At 39.7% G+C, this 11,026-nt stretch overlaps 1 long non-coding RNA gene across 1 annotated transcript; it reads left to right on the top strand.

The window, feature by feature from the left end:
• Nucleotides 1-319: 319 nt before the first annotated feature.
• Nucleotides 320-9,861, top strand: LOC138921394 (uncharacterized). Its single transcript, XR_011433936.1, has 2 exons — nt 320-409; nt 9,584-9,861. It is a non-coding gene; the product is annotated as an uncharacterized lncRNA (long non-coding RNA).
• Nucleotides 9,862-11,026: the final 1,165 nt, after the last annotated feature.

The following is an 11,026-nucleotide window of genomic DNA, read 5'->3' as shown; positions in this document are numbered from 1 at the left end:
AAACCCTCCCGAATAAAAATGAAACCCTCCCACATAAAAATGAAACCCTCCCACATAAAAATGAAACCCCTCCCACATAAAAATGAAACCCCTCCCATATAAAAATGAAACCCCTCCCATATAAAAATGAAACCCCTCCCATATAAAAATGAAACCCCTCCCATATAAAAATGAAACCCTCCCATATAAAAATGAAACCCTCCCATATAAAAATGAAACCCCTCCCATATAAAAATGAAACCCCTCCCATATAAAAATGGAACCCTCCCACATAAAAATGAAACCCTCCCACATAAAAATGAAACCCTCCCATATAAAAATGAAACCCTCCCATATAAAGCCACAGCAGGGACTGAGGGCTCCTGCAGTTCCACAGCTCTCACCCGAGAGTGGCAAGCCAGGGATCTGGGTAAGTGTGACGTGGCCACTCATGACTTCACGATAATGGGACCTGCGTTTATACAATTGATATTATTTGAGTCTCATTATCAAATTGTGGTGGGGCTTTACTAAATTTTGAAAAGTTTTACATCTGTGTCCATGAGTGAAATTAGCCTGGAAATATTTGTCTTTTGTACCAAGCTTTTGCTATATCATAAAATAAACTGCGAAATGTTTCTTCTGTTGTCTGGAGGAGTGTGTGTAAGAAAACCATTGTTTCCTCCCTGAATGTTTAGAATAACTGCATAGTGAACCCAGCTGGCCTGGAGTTTTCTTTTAAGGGAAGCCATGTAATACTGACTTAATTCTTTCAAGGTTTTGGACTGTTGCAGTTTTCCGTTTCTTCTTGAGCCAGTCTTGGTATACATCTCCCCAAATTTGTCCACTTGATCCATATTTTCAAATTTATTGTATAAAGTTTTAGCAATATCTTTTTTTCTAATATGTTTGTGTGTGTGTGGCATCTATAGTGATATTCTCTTTTTTATTCCAGGATCAATTATTTGTACCTTCTCTCTATTTTTTATCAATTTCACAAGAGGTTTTGTCAATTTTATTAGTTATTGAAGAACAGATCTTTAGCTATCTAGATCCTTCCTATCGTGTTTGTTTTTTGTTTCATTCACTTAATTACTGCTCCTATCTTTATTATTTATTTTCTTTTTCTTTTTTTGGGTTAATTTTGTGTTTGCTTTTTAAACTTTTTTGATAGATATTAAGCTTATTAATTATCAGCCTGTCTTCTTTTCTAATATATGGTACAAAGCTATACATTTTTCTTTATTACTTCTCTGGCTTGATCCATAGTTTTAATATGCAGCATTTCATTATTCAGTTCAAAATTTAATTTTCTTTTTAAAGATTGGCACCTGAACAAACAACTGTTGCCAAACTTTTTTTTCTGGTTTTCCTCCCCAAATCTCCCCAGTACCTAGGCTGTATACTTCTAATTGTTGGTCCTTCTAGTTGTGGCATGTGCGATGCCGCCTCAACATGGCCTGATGAGCAGTGCCATGTCCCTGCCCAGGATGCAAACCAGTGAAACCCTGGGCCGCCAAAGCAGATCTCGTGAACTTAACCACTTGGCCATGCGGCCAGCCACCAAAATTTAATTTTTATCATAATTTATTACTTGACATAAGACTGACTTAGAATGATGTTGTTAATTTCCAAAGATGCGAGAATTTTCTACCTGTCGTTTTGTTGTTGATTTCTCCTTTAATTTCATTATAATCAGAAAATATTTGGATAATGTTTCAATCCTTTGAAATGTATTAACTCTTGCCTTTTTATCATTGTTTGTAAATGCTTTGTGTACTAGAAAATAATGTGTTTTTTGCAGTTGGTTCCATTGCTCAATAGATGCCCATAAATCTAGTTTGTCGTTAAATTGTTCCATCTTTTATATCGTAACCAACTTTTTGTTGGTCTGATTATTTCTATCAATCACTGAGAGGGGTATGGTAAAATTTTCCCCTATAACTGTGAATTTGCCTATTTCTCTGTGTAGTTCTATCAAGTTTTTGTTTCATATTTTGGTGTTATTTTATGAGGTGCATACATATTAGATAATCATTTCTTCCTGATTAATTGAAATTTTTATTATCATGAAGCATCCTTCCTTATCTTTCACAATGTTTTTTGCCTTATAGTTTGTCTGATATTAATCTATTTATACCAAATACTTTAGCAAGTACAAATGTTATATTCTTTCCATTCTTTTATTATTATTCTCCCTGTATTCTCTGGATGTGTACAGTTCAATTTTAAAAATTCAATATAGCATTCTTTGTCTTTTTAAGTCAAAAATTTAGTCATTTACATTTCATGTAATTATTAAGATATTTAGGTTTAAATCTGCCATCTTATTTTGTGATTTCTCATCTCTTCTATTTTTTTCTCTCCTTTTTTGTAGTATTTTGATTGGCTAAGAATTCCTTATCATTCAATTTTTCCCTCTAATCATTTGGAAGTTGTGCATTTAATTATCTTATTTTGCTGGTTATTCTAGAAATTATAACATCAATAGTTAAATTATCAAGATATAAAGATAATCAAGGGGCCGGCCCCGTGGCCGAGTGGTTAAGTTCTCACACTCTTCTGTGGCGGCCCAGGGTTTTTCTGGTTCGGATACTGGGCGTGGACATGGCACCGCTCATCAGGCCACGCTGAGGCGGCGTCCCACGTGCCACAACTAGAAGGACCTACAACTAAAATATACAACTAGGTACTTGGGGAATTTGGGGAGAAAAAACAAAAACAAAAACAAAAAGATTGGCAACAGTTGTTAGCTCAGGCGCCAATCTTTAAAAAAAAAAAAAGATAATCAAAACCTTTATTAGTTTCTTGGATAATACAAGGACCTTAGAATAATTTAACTCCACTACATCCATAATTTCTCTCTCCTTTTTAGGCCCCACTAAATATTGTTATTAATATTACATTCAGTTTTTGTTCATTTCCATTTACCTGGATATTCAGTTCTCTCTTTGTTATTAATTCTTTTTCGAAATTCTACAGCTCTCACCCTAGAACTGCAGGCCAGTGAGCTGTGCAAGTTTGACTTGGCCACTCATGAGCTCAATCTCAAAACCTGCATCTGTGATCGCTTGTCTTCGGCTTGGGATCTCCTTTAGAATACTCATTGGTGAGGGTCAGTTGGTGATGAATTCTTTTAGTTTTGATTTGTCTGGAAAATGCCTTTATTTGACTCTCATTCATGAGGTATAGATTCACTAGATATAGAATTCTAGGCTGGCAATTGACGATATCAATGCACTGTTTTCTGCTTTGAACATTGTAGTTGAGAATCTAGCTGTGTGTAATTGTCAGTCATTTGAAAGTGATCTGTCCATTTTATTTGGTGGATTTTAAGATTTTCTCTATGTCTTATAATTATTTTTTTATAATTATAATTTTTTAATTATAATTATTACCTTATAAGGTATCCATTGAGTTTCAAATTTCGATTATTTATTCATTTGTAGAAGTTCTGTTTTTCAAGTAAACTACATCCCTTTTTATAATTTCATGTTTCCTGCATATATTTCAAGTTTTTATTTTACTTCTTTAAACATGATATGTTTAGTTGTTTAAAATGTGTGTCTGATAATTCTGCTCTTTGAAATTCTTACAGTTCTGTTTCTGCTGTTTTGTATCTCTCAGTTCTCATTCATGTTGTCTTCCTACCACCCTCCACCACTATCAGTTTGGTGTCTTGTCATCTCTGTCTTCCTGCTTGTCAGGAAAACAAGAAAATTACATGTTTGTAATTGACAATTACTTTTGCTTGTTCGTTGCCCAAAGTCTAGGATGGATATGTCTCCTTCAGAGAACATTTACTTTTCCTTTTTAAGAATGTTTGGGATACTAACAGTTGCAACCATCTCAAACCAATTCTGTAGTTTGATTTTCCTTGGCCTTTGAGTTCTAGACCATGTGTACCCAGGTGCAAATCTTTGTAAGAGCTGATCGGTGGCCCCAAATTCTCTGGAATTTTGTTCTTTCATTATTCTTCTCTTGCTCTGTTTCTCTCCAAGGCAGTGTTTTTTAAATCCCCTATGGTTGGGGTAGAGGGTGGGTTTAGATATGGTTCACCCTTACTCCGAGTGTGATTCCCTTTAGGGATCCCAGCTTGATGTCTCCTTTAAGACCTTGGATACCAGGACTGACTTCTGTTCCTCTTGTACTATGTGGCTGCAGAACCAAAACCCAAGCATAGATACAGCAAATGCCCTCAGGACATGAGCACCTTTGGTGAGCACATACACTCTCATACGTATACAGCACATACATATGCTCATAGCTCTCATTGCAGACTTTCATGCAATAACTTGGATTTTCTACTGTCTTTTCAGATTTTTGATACTTTTAAAGTTGTATTTATTTATTTTTTGAGAAAGGCTGGCCCTGAGCTAACATCTGTGCCCATCTTCCTCTACTTTATATGTGGGACGCCAGCCACAGCATGGCTTGATAAGTGGTACGTAGGTCCGCACCAGGGATCCAAACCAGCAAACCCCAGGTGGCCTAAGCAGAGTACGCAAACTTTGCTACGCCACCGGGCTGGCCCTTAAAGTTATTTTTTTAAATATGTAAAACTATGTTATATAATATTTTTCATTGTTTTTAGCTGGAGAGTTAATCTCACTAAACCAGTCTGCTGTTTCTGGAAACCAGAGGCATTATTTAACTTCAAAGCATTTTCATATATATTACTTTTTAAAATAAAACTAAAAGAAAAGAAAAATGTAAACAGATATAAAAAATGTCGGGACTGCAGACAAAGAGGTATGTACGAGATACAGGCAGAGTAGGGAAACTGTCTAGAGTGTGAGGTAAGTTTTCGCAGAGAAGATGCTTCAGCTGAGTCTACAACAATTAGGAGGAAAGTCCAGACAAAGGCAAAAATGTGGGCCCATCAGGAAGAGGAAACAGCAAGTGCAAATGCAAGAGGAATGAGAGCAGGCACATTCAGGGAGATGACAGGTATGGCTGCCACATGCAGCTGACAGCCTGGGGGCAAGCTGCAGCCTCTCCAGCATTGCTGTTCTTCTAACTTCACTCTCTCCTTCGTCCTATTAAAGTCACTTCTGGGGCTGGCCTGGTGGTGTAATGGTTAAGTTCGTGGGCTCCACTTGGGTGGCCTGGAGTTCACGGGTTCAGATCACAGGCATGGACCTTGACACTGCCCATCAAGCCATGTGTGGCGGCGTCCTACAAACAAAACAGAGGAAGATTAGCACAGATGTTAGCTCAGCAACAGTCTTCCTCAAGCAAAAAGAGGAAGATTGGCACAGATGTTAGCGCCACTCCTCCTCACCAAAAATAAACAAAGTCACTTCCTCCTCACCACTGACCTGACTCTTGATTTTATCTCTCAATTTCAGCCCTGTCCCTGCTCATCAGATTTGATGGGAGGTTTTGTTTTCCCACAACAACTCTGAACGCTCAATGATTTTCACTCACCCTCTCACTCCCTGTGGTCCTGATTCCCTTAGTTGGTTTTCAAACTAAAATTAAAGCCCTGGTACTGACCAATTTGCATCACTGAGGCCCCTCTTGTGACAACTGATGGTGCTAATCACCAAGATCTGAAGAAAGGAAGAGCAGCAGTTTTGTGAAAGAAGATGATAAGTTAATCTGAAGCATGTAGAATTTAAGAAACTGAAAATTTCAGTAGGTTGTTAGACATATACATCCAGAACTCAGAAGCATACTCAGAACTAGAGATAAAGATTTAAGAGTAATTAGTATATAAGCGGTAGCTGAAACCTTGGGAAAGGCTGAAGTTGCTCTGCTAGATCAGGTAGGATGAGATCAATGATCCAAGAATGAACCTGGAGGTCACCAACATTAAATGGATGGTCAGAAGAGAAATGGAAAGGACATGGTCAAAAATGCAGACGTTCTAAGTTTCTACTTCAGTTTGCTCTGGATTACGGACTGTAGGAGTTAATGTGGTTTCTAAAAATGCCTAACTTATCACCAGGAGAATAGCTTGGGCTCTGCGAGAATCCAATCCAACAGCTATTAAAAAATATACCTCTCTTTGAACAAATGCTGTTAGAAACGTGAAAAGTACTGTTCTATACGTCTCCAGATCCTAGTTGGTTTTTTTATTGCTCTATTTTTAAATAGTTCATGGAATTAGAATAATAGAAGTTTAGATAGCATAGTCACTGAATTGTGTTTCACTAAATTTTTTAAGCTGATGCATTGCACTCTTCCCAGTGAATGTGGAAAAGTGAACACTGCTATGCAGTCAGAGACTCCAGCTAGATGGACGCTTAGAGGTTTTCTGAACCAACCAATCAATTGATTTTTTTAAAAAAGGAACACAAGAACAATCAAGGTTAAGTGACTTGTCCACATTGGATCTGCAACATTAAGTTGTAGAGCTTCAAATGGAGTTTGTCCATTTGTCTGTCCAGGCCATTGTTTACTAATAGCTATTCCTTACAGAAAACTCAACAACAGCAAACAGTGTTTCTCTGTTTGACCCAACTGGAACCTAGAGTAGGCACACATGGCCAGCATGGTAGCTCAGCAACGCCATCAGGGACCAGATTGTCCCACCTTCCCACTCTCCACCCTTCTGCTTGTCAGCTCACAGTAGCAAGATGGCCCTGCATTTGTGGCTGGAGAAAGAGGAAAAGGGTGAAGGGAAGTGTGCAGGGGAAAAGAAATATCTTTCTGTGAGGCTTTGACTGCTTCTCTGGACAGGAAATCTTAGCTGGGGACTTCCCCACATCTGCTTGTCCAGACTGTGCCGCATGGTGACTTTCAGCTGTCCGGGCCCAGGAAGAGAAGAGCAGGGAGAGGGTCTGAAATGCTTTTCTTGTCTTATCACTTTCAAACTAAAATGATTAATAATTTTGCTCCTGTCGATTTTAATACTAGAATATAATTATCTTTCTCTCTTTTAATATTTTTAATGGTGACATTCATGAATATGTACATGAATATGACTTTGTGTGCAGTTTAACCAGTGGAGGTAAATCTAACACCTGTGACCACCATCCAGAACAAGAGACAGAACACCCCAAATCCCCATTTACCTCTTCCCCATCACACGCACCCCAGGCCTCTGACATTTTTAGCGATCACTGCCTTTTCTTCCTCGTTTTACAACATGTGTGTGCCTCCATAGAATAGACAGCTTCATTTTGTCCGTTTCTGAATGCTATGTAAATTGAATCATACTGTACATATTCTTTGGGGATTTGCTTTTTCCCCCCAATATTTTGTTTCCCTGATTCATCCATGTTGTTTTCTATATCTGGCATTCATTTATTTTCATGGTGGAATAGAATCCCATTGAATAAATAATCTTCCACTTCTGGATCCATTCTTCTATTGATGGGCATTTGAGTTCTTCCCACATGGTGCCATTATGAGTAATACCACTATGAAAGTGTGCATATATCTTTCTACACATCAACACTTGTATTTGAGGTATATCCTAGGAGCGGAACTGCTGAGTAAAAAATAGGGCATGATTATTGTCAACTCACTGGATAACACTAAACTCTTCAAAGTGATTGCACAAGTCCCCTCCCTTCAGCTCTGAGTGAGAGTTCCCGATGCTCTGTGTCCTTGTCCTTGTCAACATTTGGTAGTACTCAGCTTTACATTCTATGGTGTGATGGCAAGGCAGAATGTCTCTCCTGCGTGTGCAGTTTTAGCTTGTGTTTCTCCGATGGCTGATAAGATCGAGCACGTGGTCACATGTTCACTGGCCCTTGATCACCTTTTTTGTGATATGCTCATTCAAGTCTTTTTGCTCATTTTTCTGTTGGTCATTCTGGCTTTTCTCACTGAGTAGTAGAGGCCCTTTATATATTCTAGATACTAGTTTTTTGTCAAATATCTTTTCCCACAGGCTGTCTTATCTTTTCATTCTTTGTGTGTGTGTGCTTTGATGAATAGAATTCTTAATTTTAATGTGTTAAATTTAGCAAACTTGTCCGTTTGTGGTTATTACTTACTGTATCTTGTTTAAGAAATTTTTCCCTACCCCGAGGCCATGAAGATATTCTCCAGCACTCTCTTCTAAAAGGTTTTACTTTTACATTTGGTCTGTGAGTTTCTACTTCTGGTAATCAAGGACTAAGACCCACTGGATGACCTTCCCTCCCCTGCAGAAAACAAGTATAAAACCTGGATGCATTACAAGAGGCAAGAAGCAACCCCCTGAAGGAACCAGACGGAGCACTGACGCATATAGACTCTGAGGGGAGTTCATGCTCTTGGAGGAGGGGCTGGGAGCTATATAATAAGTTTCTGTTTCTAGGTCTTCAATCTGTGGTCTGCACAGCAAGCACAGTGATAGGTGCCAAGAGGACCCACATGGAATAACTTGCAGTCTGTTTTGGTGCGGGGAACCAGAAGGTTGGAGCCAGGAACATGGTATGAACGCTGAAGAGAATGGCAAAACTCCATAAGTGAGAGAGCCAGACAAGGGATCCCCACAGTCTGCCTCCCCTCCTGACTGGCTGACCCTGAAAGACACATGCAGGCAACCAACTGAGAGTCACCTGCTGAAGACAGAGATCTGGACAGACTAAAACTCCACTCAGGAACCGCAGTTCCAGCCCAGCCAAGAAGACCATCTACGAAGTAAAGGACTCAGCAATGGTGGAGAAAAATAAGAGAACTCTGAATTCCACAGCTTTGTTTGCATAACAACCAGGACACAGCCCAAAACTACCTGACACATGGAGAACCAAGAAAATAGAACATGCTCGCAAGAGAAAGGGAAATCAATTGAGTTGGACTCCGAGTTTGGCTCCAGTTATTGGAATTTACATTTCAGTCTTTAGTTGCTTTATTAATTTTGTGCACGTTGTTAGCAAGGAGTCTGTTTTCTTTCCTTTCTTTTTTTTTCCTGTCTGGTTAGTCAATTTTCTCAGTACTGTTTATTGAAAAAACCCATCCTTGCCCACTGATCTAAAGTGTGGTCTCTGTCATACATCACAGGGCCATGATTCATGTGCATGCGAGTCTCTTTCTAGGTTTTCTGTTCTACTCAGTTAGCTCACTTGTCCACCAACACCACATTATGTAGCTGTATAATACAACTTGATAGCCGACACAGCAGTCTTCTCACCTTATTCAAGGATATCCTGGCTACTCATGGCACTTTGCAATTCCATATATATTCTAGATGTAGCTTATCAAGTTACATTAAAAAAACGTGAAAAGGGGATGGCCTGGTGGTATAGTTGTTAAGTTCGCGTGCTCCACTTTGGTGGCCCAGGGTTCACAGGTTCAGATCCCGAGTGTGAACCTACACACCACTCATCAAGCCATGCTGTGGCAGCGTCCCACGTATAAAATCGAGGAAGACTTGGCGCAGCGCTAAAGCATCTCCCCTGGGAGTCCTCAGGGGGTCAGCAGGAGAGGGAGTGTGTCCCCCCAAGATTTCCCACCCTGGGCAGGCCCTGCCCTGGCTGTCCTCCAGGTGAGGATGCAGTGGCAGCACCCTCGGGACAGAAGTGGCTGTGTCACCCTGGCTTTCCTGTATCTTTCTGTTTTCATCCAGTAATTGACCTCAGAGTTCCTGCTGCTTCAGACCTTCAGTGCTTCAGTGATATTTTCTTTCCCTAAATGCAGTCTTTTTCATTCCACTTCATTTCAGCAGGAAGGCTTAGCCTGACACCAGCACCAGACACCAGGAGCATCAACCATCCTGTTTGTCATGTTGGATGCTACGTCTGCCAAGCCAACTTGGTTCATCCTGGGATATGACAGAATAACATCAGAAATACCTCAGAGGGAGGTGGGACTTCGCAACCAATCACAAATTCCAATCAAATGGGCCACAGCTGTAAAGCAAACACAAGCTCATATTTAAACATTTTTTGAGTTACAAATGTCTTAGTGTCCTTGTTTAAATGAATAAAAATAGAAAGCTTAGTTTTCATCTGTCTGATCTGAGGAAAAGTCTTACAATAAACCTCTTCAAGATGCAGATCTAAGAGCAATAGAACAGGAATCAGGGACACTGTTGAACAAATCAGAAGCACCAGCAAAATCTGTGATTGCATGATTGCCTGTGTGCATGCAAGGAGAAGGAAATTTTCCAGCTATGTCTGGCTTTCATCAATATGCCAGTAAATTTTATCTCTTTTCAATTTCTGGGGTTTAGTGTCTGTAATATTTGCCATTTTCAGTGTTCTTTGAATAAAGAAAAATTTGATGATGTTTCTCAATCTTTGTTCCATTTTGCTGTGAGGACCCTGTGTATATTTAGCAACAATAAGGTCTTCTTTTTTCCACCACAAAAGAATATGGACTTCCTTCAGTCTGGACTAAAGTCATTATTACTTAAAAAAAAAAGTCAGGCAAGGGATTCTCTAAATAATGTGCAGTGGATTTTATGAATCAAAGTCCCACTCCTTTTATGTGTTGGTGTGGAGTAGGTGGACATGCATGTTCTCTGGGTGTGTAAACTACTCACAGAGATTATCCACCAGCGATTACTTCACCAAGTGGCATTTAGAAAACATTTCACCATTTGGTAGATGCTTATTATAAATAAGTTTAAGGAAAGAGGCAAAATGTAACTTGTAAACATTACAGACTTGAGTATCACAGAAAAGAACCTTTCAGAAGGCGAATTTTTGGTTTTGCAAACCTCAGGACATAGGTTAGTCACATTCTTTTATGAAGAGGATAGGTCGTTGATCATCACAGCACATGCCTGTGTCGATCTTGGGCAGGAGAGTGTTTTCTGCTCTCCCAAGGTGCCAGAAAGGGGCAGGCACAGGCGAGTGATTAGCCAAGTCACATAATCAAAGGAGTAACAGCAAAAAGGAGCGTTCAAGACCAGCTGGTCCAACAGACAGTCTCCCAGGGCCCAGGGAGACTTGGTGTTTGATTAGCCGGCGGTCCCGCCAAAATGATCCATTTCCATCTCTGGATGTCCTGGGAAGATGATGCTCTCGGTTCCAGAGAATGTTCCCCTCCCTGGGAGCATCTTGACAGTCTTAACATTCACTGTAACTGTGAATCACAAATCTGAATATCCTGAAGCCAGCTGCAGAGGATCCACAGTCCACATTCTCATCTTGATGGTCTT

Source organism: Equus caballus, chromosome 29 (assembly GCF_041296265.1).
Source record: "Equus caballus isolate H_3958 breed thoroughbred chromosome 29, TB-T2T, whole genome shotgun sequence".
In the NCBI taxonomy this organism is placed as follows: domain Eukaryota; kingdom Metazoa; phylum Chordata; class Mammalia; order Perissodactyla; family Equidae; genus Equus; species Equus caballus.
This window is presented reverse-complemented; position numbering and strand designations above follow the sequence as displayed.